Raw genomic sequence first — 15,577 nt, 5'->3', positions numbered from 1 at the left:
GGCAGGTGCTTGTGCAAATCTCTTCCCCTCTCCCCTCTGCTGGTCCACAAAGCCAAATATGTTGGGGAACTCCTGATTAGATCATCGTTCAGTGCTCCAGATGGCTAAAAGACCTTTCTCAGGCAGAGTGCAGAGGCTTTAAGAATCCATTCATACTTGCATATTCAGGCATAGCTCTAGTAATATGTGAAATGAGAATGCTTCTCAGAAAAAAACAAAAACAAAAAACGCCTATCTATTCTAGACTCAGGTCTAGGAGCCTTGTCCCTAATCTCAGATAGCAGCTGCCTGCTGACTGTGGTTAAGCAGTAGTCCTAGAAAATGCTGTATGTAGACATTCTCAAGGATATTGCTGCTGGAAGGGGAGGGTGACAATTTATGCCCAAAGGCCTGAAAAAAACTGCAATACCATTTCTGTGGCGTCTCAGTCTCATTATGTACATTGCTACCGAATACACTTGGTTTCTTGCATGGACCTCAAGCTCAAACTGGGTATGTATGTATTACGTATGTATATATTATGTGTGTGTGTGTGTGTGTGTGTGTGTGTTAGCACTCACCCCTCTTCTAGAAGAATGAAATATTCTAACAAATATTACAAAGGCAGAATATTATATTTCCCTGGATGAGAAAAGGAGAAACATGATTTTGAAGACAAAGAGCAGCTCCCTGCTCCCAGCAGATATTTGGTGCACATTAAGACTGGGCCAGCCTATCTGCAAGACAATTAGACCTTCAGGTCCAGGGTGATAAGATTAAGACATGACCCTCCAGGACATCATAGGATTATCTATCAGCAGAGTTCACCACATGGTACAACCAAGCCTCTTCATTATAACATCGCCCTCTAAGTTTCAACCAAACTTGACTTCAAGACAAACATGACCCCTGCATAGCCCCATGGGAGTCTGACAGCAACCAATAGAATATATACCCTTACTAGAGGAACAGGGAACTTAAAGTTCAAAGCCCAGAGAGGGCATAAACACCTCTCACTCTCCACTCCATGTGTTCAGCTGCATCAGGGCTACAAACCCATGTGGTCCTGTCCCTCAATAAACCATCTTTCCAATCAGCCTCCATGTTTCCAGTGTCTTTCTCCCCACTTGGAACTGAACCCAGATGGATATTTCTTCCAACAATTGTATGTATGTGTATATATTATATATAAAATATTTGTTTTCTTAAGTTTTCGCGGGTACTTACATGTATGGTATTCAGCTTTGTTCGGGTATTTTCCCACGTCATTATAGTTGTGCTTTTAAAGTTGTAGCACCGTTTCGGCAGAATCTCATCTGCCATCATCGGGCTTCTGTATATATAAAATAATATATACTATAAAGATAGAGTATATCTGTCTTATACTAGCCCTGAGCCAACTCATGATATAGCTAGGTTCTGCACAACTGTATGTGCACATATTAATTAAAAGCAGCTGATTCTCCTTAACTATAGTCTGCTGGGTGTAGCTGAGTCTTAATCCAATTTTAGGCCTGGCTTTTTCATTAACAAAAAATTATTGCATTCTAAGTGAAGCTTTTTGCCTTTAAATTTTCTTTTCATCAAACGTATCATCTTATACCACCTATCAGAGTAGAGGAGGATGGAAAGAATGAAAGGTTTACTTTAAAGCAGTCTGGAAGGACCTGATATGAGGGAGAAAGGCCTGCAGGGATCCCCTGGGGATGGGGAGAATAGAGGGGAGGTGGCTGCAGTGTCCCTGCAGTCGATCATAAGGGGCAACAGCTGCAGGGGCAGCAGCATCTGCAACTTCAGGACCAGATTGTAAGTAGCTTTTGGGAGCTCGACTGTGGCTTCAAATGGCCATTAAGCAACCCGTGGTAAGTCAAGGAGTAGCTGTTCAGGCAGACAAGTATATATATGCAGGGATTGTTCCCCAAAGGGAGAAAAGCGATTGGCCATTGTTTTCCTGGAACAGAAAGGTGAAAGAGCAGTTGACAGATGAAATAGCCTGCAATCTGGATTGAATAACATTGAAATTTTCCAAAATCATGTCTGGACAGGATTTTCTTAAATCAGTTCTTAAGCCAGTATAGAGTCAAGCCAGCATTAGCATAGGACAAGAGCAGTTTGAATAGTAAGTACAGATATGCCCTGAGAAATATTATCTGTCTTAAAATGGTGGTGGGAAATAAGTATACCCAGTTGCAGGAGTTATCCCTGATCGAATATGTAACATTTTCATGGGATATTCACTAAGTAGTATTTGAATCTTTAAGCTTTAAAACTGGCTTTCATAGAAAACATGAAGCAATCTTGCTATATCTAATTAAATTTCCCCAGTATCTGATGATCAGTTTCACAAGAGCCAGAGCAATGCAAATGCAAGTGTAATTTTTGAATTTTATAACGGTAGTTCTCTGTTTAGTCACAATGTTATATACTGATTAGGAAAATATTTCGATTTTGCAATACCTCTTGGGCAAGCTAGAATGTGGCTACATAAAACAGACAGATGTGTTTGCAATATACATTCACTTTTCAAGTATTTATGCTGCTTTGAGGCATAGCATGAAGTAACATTTGCCTTTAATATGCACACAAGGTCTAGCAATCTTCAGCAGAGCAGTTCATTCCCAAGGCGCCTATTAGTGGCACAGGTATACTTGCACAACGTGGCCAAGTGAAAGAAAGATAACATTTCTCCATCTCAGAAATCCCGTTTGCCCTCTAACCATATTAGGGAAGTGTGGCTAGAAACTAGACGTCCTGGAGGAAGAGGAAGGAGGATTCTTCCTCATTCCGCTAAGTCAAGATAATGTGTGTATGTGTGTGTGCAGACAGACAGGAGGCTGGGTAAATGTATTGTTGGAAGAAATATCTTTCTGGGTTCAGTTTCAAGTGGGGAAAAAGACACTGGATTCATGGAAGTTGCTAGGAAAGGTTTACTGATGAACAGGATCACATGGCTTGGTGATCCTGGGCGGAAAAGAAAAGGGAAGAGATGCTGAGAGTCCCTAGGTTTTATGCCCTCTCTTCCTGGGTCTCAGGAACATTATTCTGATTGGTTGCTGTCAGAGGTCATAGCTAGCTTTTTAGGTTGTCTATGTGCTAAGTTTGGCTGAAGCTTGGGGGTGATGTCTGAAGGAAGTAGATCTTTGTTATGTAGAATAGACTGGCCCAGGCCTTAATGGCCCATTAACAAAGGTGGGAGGATTGAGTTTCTGCTTCTCTGAGTTTCTACTTCTCTTTTAGGGGAATTATTCTGCCTTTTTAGTATATCCTAAAATATTTCATTTTTCTAGAAGAGGGGTGGGTTTTAACTTTCAACAGTATGACTGTACAACACATCAGTTTATGCATGAATATTCATGTGAGCATTTTCCAACCATCTAACATGACTTATGCAAAACAATTCTATCTTGAGGTTTTGGAAGGGGAAAAAATACTACAGGTAATGTTCGGCTTATGACCACAACTGAGTTCAAAATTTATGTCGCTATTTGCAATAAATGTTGCTACATGGACCATTGGCTTCAACTGACAAAAATAATACTGATTTTTGTAGACTAAAAATATGCCAATTAAGTTATGTAAATGCTATTAGCACATTCTTTATGATTGAAAGTGTATGTTTGCATGTTTACAAAAAAAACCCTGTTGATTTTTTTTTGAGACCATTAGAGGGAGCAAGAAAACAACAACCCTACTCCAGGGAATTTCAGCAAAATATGCCAAACAACACACACTTCAGTAAAAAAAAGAAAGAATGAAAGAAACATCAGACTCGGTTATATCTCTAGAAGGATTTATTGAAGTAAATTGGAGAAATATACAGAGTTATCTATAAAGCTTCACAATCTGTCATATTAAAAAACCCAGCAGTCAAAAAGCATTAATAGCATTGACTAGATTAAAGGCTACTTTGGCAGCAGGTTAGTTCAGATGCCAAAAATGTGCCTGATCAAAAGTGTGCTGGCTGGCTGAAACAAAAACAAAAAAATGGGGCAGCTTGAGAACTGATACTCAAAACATTCTCATCATGCATCATGCATCATGCTTTTGCTGATAGTAGGACAAAAGAAAGCTTTTTCATCCAAGTCCTAAAAGCAAGCCAATTCATGTGGGGAAAAAACTACAATCTTTCAAATAGTCTGATCTAAAAATCAGGCTGGTTTTTACAACGGAAGTTAAATTATGTACCAGTCCCTGGATTGGACTTAAGGCCTGATTTCATACTTCAAACACAGCTTCAGGGTTTGTCGCAGGATCATTGTTGGGGTATCAAAAGGTCACAGTGGCATCCATATCAGCACAACTAAAGTTCTCTCTCCCCCCCCCGCCGCCCCCTTTTTAATGTGTAACAGAGATAAAAGCAGAGCAGGGCTTTTATTAAATTGGCGGGAGTTTTTTTTTATTTTTTAAACCTCCCCTATGGACATCTCTGGGCTGCTTCTTTAATGCCAGACCTGATCCTATTCATGCTTCCCTTGACAGCATGTGGTCAAAACTGTAACTTTTAAACTTTTGGATTGAGTGGAACGAATGGCTACTCCAGTCAGAGGATTAAATTACATCCAAGTTCAAACAGGTAGCTTTGAAGGGATTTTTGTCATTGTCGTCAACTTTACCTGTCTCACAAAAACAATTCAAAGGAACCTAATAAAATAATTTCTAGGGTGGGTGGATAAATGCAGTCATAAAAGGAGAGACTGTCTTTCTGATAGTCACGTCCCAAATTGTAGGGTTTAAAAGGCTGATAATAAGAGTGACTCTTTCAAGACTCTTGATCCTTGGAGTCTTTCTAACATCCCTTTAAGCCATAAAAATGCCTTGCTAATAATATATAAAGGACAGGAATACACTATGCTATCTTCATCTTATCCTCAGCCCACCATAAATACAGCTTACATTTTTCTTTAGTTCTTCTGGAGTTGAAGTGCTGTTTATCTCTTCTTCAAATAAATATTTTTCTGTGGACACAAACTACGATGCTGGGGATGACCCAATCAAGAATCAGTTGCTGGTCCAGGTATGATCCATTTTATTCACTCATTATCTTCTTCCATGGCCCGTTTGGCTTGGACTCCAGGAGAAGCCATACTCTGGCTTAGGAGCAAATTGAAAACAACCTTGGAGCTACTTCTTTTGCAATCCATAGCTTCATTTGTAGTCCCCCGATGTCTCCTGCTCTTTATTAGTTCACTCTGGCATCTTGAATCCAAGTCCCAGGTATGGTATCTGTTTTGGCTGAGGAAGAGCTCATCTATTCATTTCATGGCATGTTGTTCTCCATGTCCCCTCATAACAGGACAATGTGCTTGGTGATGAAAAGGGATTTATACCTGATTTGTTTCAAAAACAAATTATATTAAGGAACTGCAAAGGGGAAGCAGAATGTGAAATTTGGACAACAGCTATGACAGCAGAAATATTTCTGCAGGCACTAGCAGCGTTAAAAGAGATATCACCTCTTCTCCACTACCAACTTCTCTTCTTTTGCATCACATTTGAAGGCTGAAATTGACCAGGCTGCAAGTCAATTGTATGTTTCCATATTAATCTGTCCAGGGAGGAGGGAAGAAAAAGAAAGCCATGGTTTTCTCAGCAAGGTTTTTTGGTAGGGCAAATGCATCTCCCTGGAAATGAAGACCTACTGAGAAAGAATCCATTCCTTCTATTCCATCTATCTTTGGATTTTTCTGCCATTGCTTCCTTAATTCTGGCCAAAAAAAACAGGAAGAATGGAGGAACCTCACTATCTCCCAACACAACACAGAAATATTAAACAATTAGTTTGCTTCTCCCATTGGAAGCTGGACCAAAACATCTCCCTACCTCAAGAGAAAGTGGAGAGGTAGATCCACTGTAGGGATGACCTATCTTCACAGTAGCAAATCAACGTTCGTTTGCTGAGCAAGGAAATACGTCATTCATAGGCACCCACAATGGCTGGAGAAAGTGATGAAACATGCATCATGATTCATGAAACAGCTTACATACTTGGATCTGGCATTAGGATGGTTATGTTGTGATGTCACTATGCATGTTTCATCCTGTCTCCATCACAGTAGCTAGTGTGGACATCTATGCATGTAGATTATTCAGCCCCTTTAGCATTTATAGATGACAGGATTTTGTTGGGAAGCAAGTTTTTTTATTGGAAGATAAAAACCCTGCTACAAATGCAACACTTGCCCTAAAACTGGAGACAGATGGGTCCAAGCCTCTACAACATCCCACTTAAGTACTCTAGCTTCCCTTAGTCCCACCCCTATTACCCCATGCCCACAATCCCTATGATAAAGCCATCGCAACCAAAACCAACTATATTAGAATGAAAAGACAATTCTATCAGTAGCCAGTCTACTACATTCTGGGAGCATCCAGGCCCTGCATCATCTAAGGCCACAAATGATGCCATTTAGCAAAGTTTAAATGTTCACACTCACCCAGCGCAGTTCACAAATTTGGGTGTTCACAGATTGGCTGCTCTCTCCTCGTGAACCTGCTCTACTGGTAGATTGAAGGCCCCAGTTGATACAGGTCACCAATTCTAGTCCTATGAAAGGGTGGCCAGAGGCTAGAGGATGGGAGGCAGCTACAACAGGGTTGTGGGCCAAGGTGCTGGCCAGAATGGGTCTGGTTTACCAAGTGTCGGCATGATGGATGCAGTTGAAGCTGATGTTTCTTCTGACCTTGTGAGGCCAGATCAGGAAATAGACACCACAGGAACAAATGCAACTTTACTCATTGTTTTATAAAAAGATAGAATGTTCAAAAGCTGAGTGAGTGTTCCTTTCCTTCTTTTTTTATCCAAGAGAATCAGCCTGGAAAACTTTTGAGTTTCTTCCTCCCTCCTACTGAAGACTAAGTTGCTCTTTTTGTAATAGCTGCCAGATTGTCTTTGAAACTATCTCTGTACTCCTCTTCAAACCCCTTAGCTCAGATAAGAAGTTGGAGGGGTTAGCATAGTCATCTACTAAGTAGCTCATGGGTAAATCCCACAGTAATTGGTTTAGTGTTCATAACCAATGATTGTCTTATGTGAAATTGTTCCATTTTTGTCATTATATAAATCTGGATTCCCAACTTTTTAGAAGTTGTGGACATCACCATAATTCCTTTGAAGTCACCTTCACTACTTCATGTAAAAGCCAAGGTAACCATTTTTCTGTTTAAGATCACCGACTACCCATTTGTCTTGTCAAATCGAAATACATGAGAGATGTTTCCATAACCAGGTTTCTGAGCTTTTTGTCTTTGTCACTGCCTTTGAGCCAGAAAACAAATGGGCAATGCCTCAAAAAAGAAATTATATGTGTGGCCTGGTGTTTATTGCCAGAATCACCTCATTTACTGTTATTTATTGAGTAAGATGTCTTGGATACACCAAGATCTAACCAGTAGATGGCAGCGTAGCATTACAAGTTTTGTATCTCTTTGCTGCTGTCTAATGACTCCCCAACAGGGTGTGCTGTAAAATAGAGAGACTTCAACTCTCTTTTATTTCAGAAGGTAAAATAATGCCTACTGTTATGTTAGAATCATGTGCTTCCCTTCAGGGATTCTCTTCCATTGTTGACTCAGTCCAGCTGCTTGCAGAAAAAGAATAGTTTTGGTGAATTTTTTAATGACCAAGGACCATGCTAAAAAAATATGATGGCCTGAACTCCAGTGACTAGGGCAGTGCCATTATGATGCCATCAGTTGGATTTGGGGTTTGTTGTAGCCTAGAATCGTCTAAAGATATTGCAAAGTGAATTCAAATAATGTGTCTTATCTTATCCCTTGGTTATTTTCTCTCCAGAACAGTGTCCAAGTGACTAATTTTCAGTGTGGTTTGAAGAAGAACGCTAATAGGATTTTAGTGTGTCATCATATTCAGTGCATAAAAGTATGAAAACACGCATAATTTTCTGAAATGCTTAATTTTTTGTAATCACTGTACATAAAGCCTAGAATACCTTTCTCATACAAGCTTTGTGCTAAGCTTGACTAGAATTTCTGGGAAGTACAAACCTAACATATCTGGAAATTGACAGATTGGGTTTAAAGCCCAAGTTATTTATGCAAACTTTTTGTGACTTTTAAGGCAAGACAGCTAAGGAATTGTCAACTCAGTAAGAGAAATGGTAGAGAATGGCTTATTTTTCCCTCCCTTTGACCTTTGGAGAGAAGGCCTGATTTTTCAGTTTTGAGGGCAAACATGGCTGGGCTTCTGTGGCTCCCTATTATCCATTCCTTTGAATTACTGACCACTTCTGTAACTGCTTCACATTTAGAACTTTTTTCTAAAGAATCTTCTAGTGAAAAAGAAAAAAAAGTGTGAAGTTCTTAGAGCAGAAAGGCAAGAGGTGATCTAGACTCCTATTACTGTGCCAATCCTCCCAGAAAATCCAGCTGTTTTTCATTTCTGCAAGGTCATTTGACAGTTATCCACCTCAGCTTGTAGCATACAGTTTGTTTCTGATATCACAGGGAGAATGAAACCTCCTTGTGACTTTATTGGCCTAGAATTCAAAGCAAACACAATGGGGAAAAAAAACAAAGATCAGCAGTATTTAAGGCAACCTGATTCAGCTGAGATTGAAAATGAAATTTAGGTGCATGCAACATTCCCCTTTTCTATAAAATGGGGGCAAATTGCTTAATTGTTCTTATATTGCCCAGAATCAACCCCATTTCTGATTAAGGCAACACTTGCTTATCTTACTTGTCCCGTAAGCAATTATTTTTACTAACCTGAAAGATGTAGAGACATAAGTTGAGGGTAAGGATATTCTTGTATTTGCTAACAAGAACAGAAGAAGCCACTGAAAATCAAGAAATGAACAAGAAGTATAAATGAGCAAGGATATTACTGTTGAACAGGTGTATAAGGTCTTGAAAAAACAGCTGAAAGTTTAGCCATAATTTATGGGAGGAAGTTTGCTTGAAGAGGTTTTATTTTTTTCTGCAATAATAGCCAGTACTTTTTTAAAATAAAAATTATTACTTTTCTTGTTAAATCAACCCCTTCTCCTTTCTCCTCTCTATCCTGTTTCATCCCAACACTTTCCCTTCAGTTTCCAGTATAGACATCTTTCTTTCCCCCTTGATTTATTTTCTTGTTGCTATTTCTACTGGAAGAAAGAAAAAGAGCATGTCTATGTAATATTTTGTGCTTCTCTAAGTAACCCTAGTTTGTATACGAAGGGATATTAGGAACCATAATGCAGATTAGGGATTAAATAATTGTAAATGTTAGGCAACTAAGTGTAATCATTAGTTTAATAACTGGATTTAACACTATTAGTTCTAACCCAACTTAATGGTTGACTTTAGGTAGATACGTGGATATGCACAGACACACAAGCAGGATGGGCTGCTGGGAGTTTGCAGGGGTTCGGGAGAGTCCCTAGCTAAGATTCTGTGCAGTTTGGAAAACCCCAAATCCCACTTCTGGCTGGCCCCGCCCTTCCCCTCCCAGGAGTCCCCACATGGCCCGTTTTGAACGCAGGTAAGTGCAAGGCGTGTGTGGAGGCTTGGGGAGGGTGAAAAACGGGCCTCCTGGGAGTTCCAGAAGACCGGAAATGGGCCTGTTTCCAGCTTCCAGAGAGCCTTCGGAGCCCAGGGAGGGACAAAACACCTGCCACCACCATGGTGCAGGAGGTAATTAGGCCATTACCGCCATGGCCACACCCACCCAGCAACCAGGCAGAGAACCCCTAAAAATTTTGAAGCCCATCCCTGCACACAAGCATGGTGCATGGACACATTTGTTGGTTATGGGCAAATCTGCAGTTTGCATCCTAAGTGGATATACACTTAGTCTAATTTTGCTTCTGTGTACTCTTTTTAGAGATGATGGTTGAAGTTTTCGTAAGTTCAGGGACATTTTCCTTTCACAATAATATTGTGTTCTTTGTCATTGTGCAAGGTCAGTTGAATAACTAATCAATCTTGAACAGGGTAGCCATAATTTTAAGGTTTAGTTCTAACTGAACATGAATATAATGGTGCCATAATATAATAATCTTAACAATATTTAGATAAAATAGATAAGTTTGTCATTTTTTTTTTACTGTGAGCGCACTGGTCCACTTTAAAATTGAAATTCTGTTGCCTCTCTCAAGAGAAAGTATATATCTACCCAAACACATATGTAACACACATATACAAATGCTATATACATACATAAATATACCTGTAACCCCCCCCCACACACACACACACGATTGATATATATACATATATATGGCGTTCAGCTTTGTTCGGGTATTTTCCCACGTCATTGTAGTTGTGCTTTTAAAGTTGTAGCAACGTTTCGGCAGAATCTCATCTGCCATCATCCGGCTTCTGTATAGGTATATCATTCTGATACATACATGTAAGTACCTGCAAAAACTTAAGAAAACATATATATATATATATATATTCATAGATTTTCACAGGTACAGGTATGTAGGTCTAGGTATGTTCGGGTCTTTTCCCGTGTAAGATTAAGAGTATCTTGGCGACGTTTTGGTGAGGTCCCACTCGCCATCCTCAGGCTGGTGCTTTCGGCCGTGCCAGTGCAAGCCGAAAGCACCAGCCTGAGGATGGCGAGTGGGACCTTGCCGAAACGTCGCCAAGATACTCTTAATCTTACATGGGAAAAGACCCAAACACAGCTACACACACACACACACACACACACACACACACACACACACACACATATATGTATCACTGTCCATTTTGAATACATAGTGGGAAAAGGAAACTTGAGAGTTCTATGAGTGCTATGTGGAACAAAACTGTGACTAAATAAAAAAATATATTTATTGGAATCTGATGATGCTCAGAGTCAAATAAATATGCAAGCAAAGTATTGCTGTGAGAGTGTATTGGCCAACTTCGTGGAAGTGAGCAGAGAAAGTTTAAGTCAGCTTGGGGTGTCTAAATTTAAGAGAACTTAAGTCAGCCTGGGGTGATTTCCATTTCCTTTGATTTAAAGCAACTCTTTGGAGGTGAAAGCCACCTTGTGATTATAAGGCTTCGTATTCTTTCCAGCATGTCTGCTGTAGCCCACTCCAAAGCATTGTTATGATGTCATCTGAATGGAATGGGATGGAACAGTCCAGCTCAATAACATCACAAAGGCTGTTAAGCAATTCATTCCACCCTTATCTGGATGTCTTTCATTCCTGTTTTGTCAAGATAGGGGGATGTGGTGTGATCTGATCTTAGCTGCCAAGTGACCTTGCAATTATTTTCAGCAGACCTTTCCATTTGTGGTGGAGGATGATGTTTTCTGAGAAGGTTAATTCCACTTATAATCCTGCATGCTGACTTGGAGCTCTTTGAGAAGATTGAATTGTTGTACATTTATGAAAACATAACAGAAGGCAGACTGGGCCATAGTCCAGAGGGGCTGAGCTCTGATAGCTTCTAGCTTATGTTATATCACCAAACCCAACCTAACTGGTAGCTGCAAGAAAACATACACTTGGCTCCACTGGAACTAACAGTGCCATTGTATAAATCAATGCAGTCCTTCAAAGTAATTTCATAAAATTGTAGAACTGGAGTTAGCAGTTAGGATTTACTTGAATGACATCTTCTATCTGTAGTCTATGGCTTTCTTGTGGTCTGCAAATGAGGTCCCAAAAGATCTGGGGCACTAAATTTGGACTTCCAACAAACTTAAAAAATGGAATTGAATTGTGTCACCACAACACATATGCAACAATCTACCCATGTCTAATAGGTTTTTAAAAAAAAGTTTTAGCAAATTTTAGACATGACAGTTTAAAAATGTATGGCACCAAAACTGGATACAATTCTAAAAAAGGAGTTTGACCATGAAAATAGAAAATAACTGGCTATTCCCCTTATTGTAGTTTTGTTGTATCATGTCAGTCAATTGTATTTTCTTTTGTCATAGATTTGTAATGTGGTTCATTAACATTTGTTGTGTCTGGAACTTGATGCTGTTAGAGATTCTATGCAGGAACCACAGGAAAAAAAAAATGATACAACTCAGAGGCATTCAGACAAGCTCAAAACCTGCAGCCAAAGACTCAGTGTGTGGTCTAATAATCTTTTTAATCGCTTCAATAATTCCAACAAATGTGAAATGTTAAAACTGGAATCAGAACTAGAAATAACACAAAGAGGACATGTCTATCACCACTTCAAACTGGGATAGTAAATTTCATTGGTTCTTTTTGTTTCCTGGTAAAATTGATTTATTCATGAAAAAAACAACGACCTACAAAATAATGAGATATGTCAAGGGGGATTTAAATATTGCAGATTTTGTTTCTAATCATGTCTCCAGTCAGTTCAAACAACAGCTGCTATTTTTTGAATAATTTCTGACTATGAGCGATAAAAGGAATTGACCTTAAACATTCCTTCAAAACTGTTTGCCAAGAAGTAGTTGGGCAAACAAGCCAGCCAGAAACTTCATCACAAAACCACCAAGAGGAAGCAGAGGTGGTATTCGGCAGGTTCTGAGCAGTTCTGGAGAACCAGTAGTGGAAATTTTGAGTAGTTCGGAGAACCGGCAAATACCACCTCTGACTGGAAATTTTACAGTATCCTTCCCCTGTCATGCCCACCAAGCTATGCCCACAGAACTGGTAGTAAAAAACATTGAATCCCACCACTGAGAGGAAAGTATGTTGAATGGACTGTCTTGAAGTCATGGACAAGACTAGACAGCTGTGTCTATGGTATTCAGCCACCTAGGAGAGGTTATGGCAATTGTGTATGACTTACTAAATGATCAGGAATGGGAAGTCTCAAAATCTTATTCCCATCTCTGAGACAATTAGTTTCTGGACTTGAGTGATTCCTGAGGTGTATCTTGTGCAGACATGAATAGCTTTTATTGGATTCTGTATAATGTGTTGTTTTCATTTATGTGGTCTATGAGAGTATATTTTAATAAACCAAACTAAACAAATCAGTTTGCACTTTATGTAACTATGAAGAGAACAAGAATGTCAGGGTTCACTAAAAGGAACAGTTCAGCTCAAGAGTCTTCAAACTTGTTTAAGACTTGTGGACTTCAACTTCCAGAATTCCTGAGCTAACATGACTAGAGGAGGAATTCTGGGAGTTGAACTCCACAAGTCTTAAAGCTGTCAAGTTTGAAGACCCCGGAGCTGTTAACCCAACTTTTTTTACTTTCCAGTACAGGTAGTATGACTACAATTGAGACAAACATTTCTGTTGCTAAGGGAGACATTTGTTAAGAGAATGTTGTCTCATTTTACAACCTTTCTTGCAACAGTTGTTAAGTGAATCTGGCTCCCTCATTGACTTTGCTTGTCAAAAGGTTGCAAAAAATGATCACGTGATCACATGACACTGCATCTGTCACAAGTGCTGAATTTTGATCACGTGTTCATGCAACAGTTATAAGTGTGAAATATGGTCATAAATTTTTTCAGTGCTGTTGTAGCTTTGAATGGTCACTAAACTGTTGTAAGTGATGGACTACCTGTATAACCAGATTGAAATGACGTTAGTGACTGGTCACCAGGCTGGAATAATGCAAAAATAGTTTTACTGTCTGTTAACCAATCTGATATCTAACTCATTTTTCCACTAATGGAAAACTTCCTTTTCTTTGTCCAAGTTATACCAACTTGTGTTTTTCCAGTGGTTTGGCTGCTGCTCACAGAAAACGTTAATCATTGAGGCTTTGAGATTTCTGATGATAATGCACTTGAATGCCTAACTGCATCTTCTACCTCAACACGCAAACAAAACTTTGCAGATAACCGGGAGTCCTTGGATGATATACATGAGGTGAAGTTTGAATTATTCCCACTGCCTCCCCCCCCGCCCCCCTGAGGGCAACTAGAGATTATTTTCACTTACCTGGAGCACATCTTGCTCTTGATTCATCATACACAATACACCCTCCCACCTTCAATATTGCTGCGATGTGTCTGAAAAGCAAGAACACTTTAAATGACTGTGTCTACATCTTCTCAAGAAAGAAAGGATTTGGAGGGTCCAGACCAAAATCATAAAACCATGCTACTTTATTATAGTTTTCTTAAAACATTCAAGTGCTTCCTGAGAATGTGATTATGTGGGGTGTCCCACAGTAGCATGGAGAATGAGAGAGCCAAAATTATTCTCCTCAGCAGAGAAGCTAATAGCCAGACAAGATGACAGGGGTCAGTACCAGCCATTTGCCGTTCCTTTTCACAGTCAGAATGAGCAGCATTAAAAGAGCCATGGCAGATTTGATCAGAGTTCACAAATGAGAATTTTAAAATGAATTCTGGATTTTCCCCTACGTTTTGATAAATGTAGGAAGAATAGCCTCCAAAAGCCTGGGATGAGATGGGAGATAACCAGGCTGAACCTGAGGGAGGGTTCAGGCCAGAGGTGGTATTCAGCAAGTTCTGACCAGTTCTGGACAACCAGTAGAGGAAATTTTGAGTACTTCAGAAAACCGGCAAATACCACCTCTGACTGGAGATTTTACAGTATCCTTCCCCTGCCACGCTCACCAAGCCACGCCCCAAAAACGGTAGTAAAAAAATTTGAATCTCACCACTGGTTCAGACACGTTGTAAGTCACAAGTAGTTGCATGCCTACAAGAGATCTAAGTCCAGCCCATCTTGAATGCCTCTCTTATCTCCTGCTCATTTCTCTTGACAGCCAGTTGGTCAGATTCTTGTAGAGAGCTTAAGCTTGCAATAAGTCTTTATACTCATTCGAACTGCCTGAATCTCTTGAGTTCTCTGGCTTTGACAAAGAGAAGCTTTCTGCTCCCATATTTGTGCCAGTAGCATTTGACACCATCCCATGTGCATCTTCTGATACGCCTCTTGAAATCTCTGCTATTGCAAATCACATACAGGTAGTTTTGGACTTATGACCGGTTGCTTAGCAACCAGTCAAAGTTACAACAGACCTCCTCAGGGTTACCTATGACCTGGATTCAAAGTTTTGCCAGCTGCCCTGTCTCTCCCAGGGTCATGTGGTTGCAGTTAGGACATTCTGTAACTGGCTGTTTACAGTGTCCCACAGTCACACAACTGCAATTTATTATTATTATTTTGCTGGAAACCACTTCTGATTTCTGACAAAAGATGCCCATTGCAGACATTGGATTTGCTTGACAACTGCCGCATTCACTTAATGACTGCTGCAAGAAAGATTGTGAAATTCAATGCAGGCATTTATTGACCTACTGAAAAACCACTAATGACTTACAACTGCAAAGCCCAGCTTAATTATGGTCATAAATCAAGGACTACCTGTAGTCCACCTTTTACTGTATATCAACCAGAAAGCCTGTGCTAGGAAGAAGGGGAGTAATTTAAACTTCATTTTAGATTGCACAAAGAATATCTATTTTATTTTTCTACTTAAAGAGCTTATGTGGCCATCTATCTCACATAAGAACCCCTGCAAGATAAAAACAAAGAGAATCTTTAAAACAAGTTAATAATATGAAAAAAGTTGTTGATTGCCAGTTTGACACAGAAAGCTAGAGAAAACCTGTTTTTGGCTGCTTGTGCTTTTTTTCTTTTTTTACTTATTCACTAACTCTGGAACTGGCACAAGTGATTTGAATTTCTGTGCTGAATGTTACCAGTTTCCATTGTAAAGAGT

The 15,577-nt window shown here is 39.6% G+C and overlaps 1 long non-coding RNA gene across 3 annotated transcripts; it reads right to left on the bottom strand.

The window, feature by feature from the left end:
• Nucleotides 1-3,755: 3,755 nt before the first annotated feature.
• Nucleotides 3,756-14,774, bottom strand: LOC148126931 (uncharacterized). 3 transcript variants are annotated; one of them, XR_015741734.1, is made up of 4 exons: nucleotides 14,510-14,774; nucleotides 13,822-13,892; nucleotides 8,707-8,777; nucleotides 3,756-5,306 (listed from the first exon to the last, which is right to left on the bottom strand). It is a non-coding gene; the product is annotated as an uncharacterized LOC148126931 (long non-coding RNA). The 3 variants fall into 3 exon arrangements; XR_015741735.1 differs by having other exon boundaries at nucleotides 3,762-5,524; XR_015741736.1 differs by lacking the exon at nucleotides 3,756-5,306 and adding an exon at nucleotides 5,648-5,683.
• Nucleotides 14,775-15,577: the final 803 nt, after the last annotated feature.

This window comes from Pseudonaja textilis, chromosome 2 (assembly GCF_049901715.1).
Source record: "Pseudonaja textilis isolate UNSWEBS1 chromosome 2, rPseTex1.2, whole genome shotgun sequence".
Taxonomy (NCBI): domain Eukaryota; kingdom Metazoa; phylum Chordata; class Lepidosauria; order Squamata; family Elapidae; genus Pseudonaja; species Pseudonaja textilis.
This window is presented reverse-complemented; position numbering and strand designations above follow the sequence as displayed.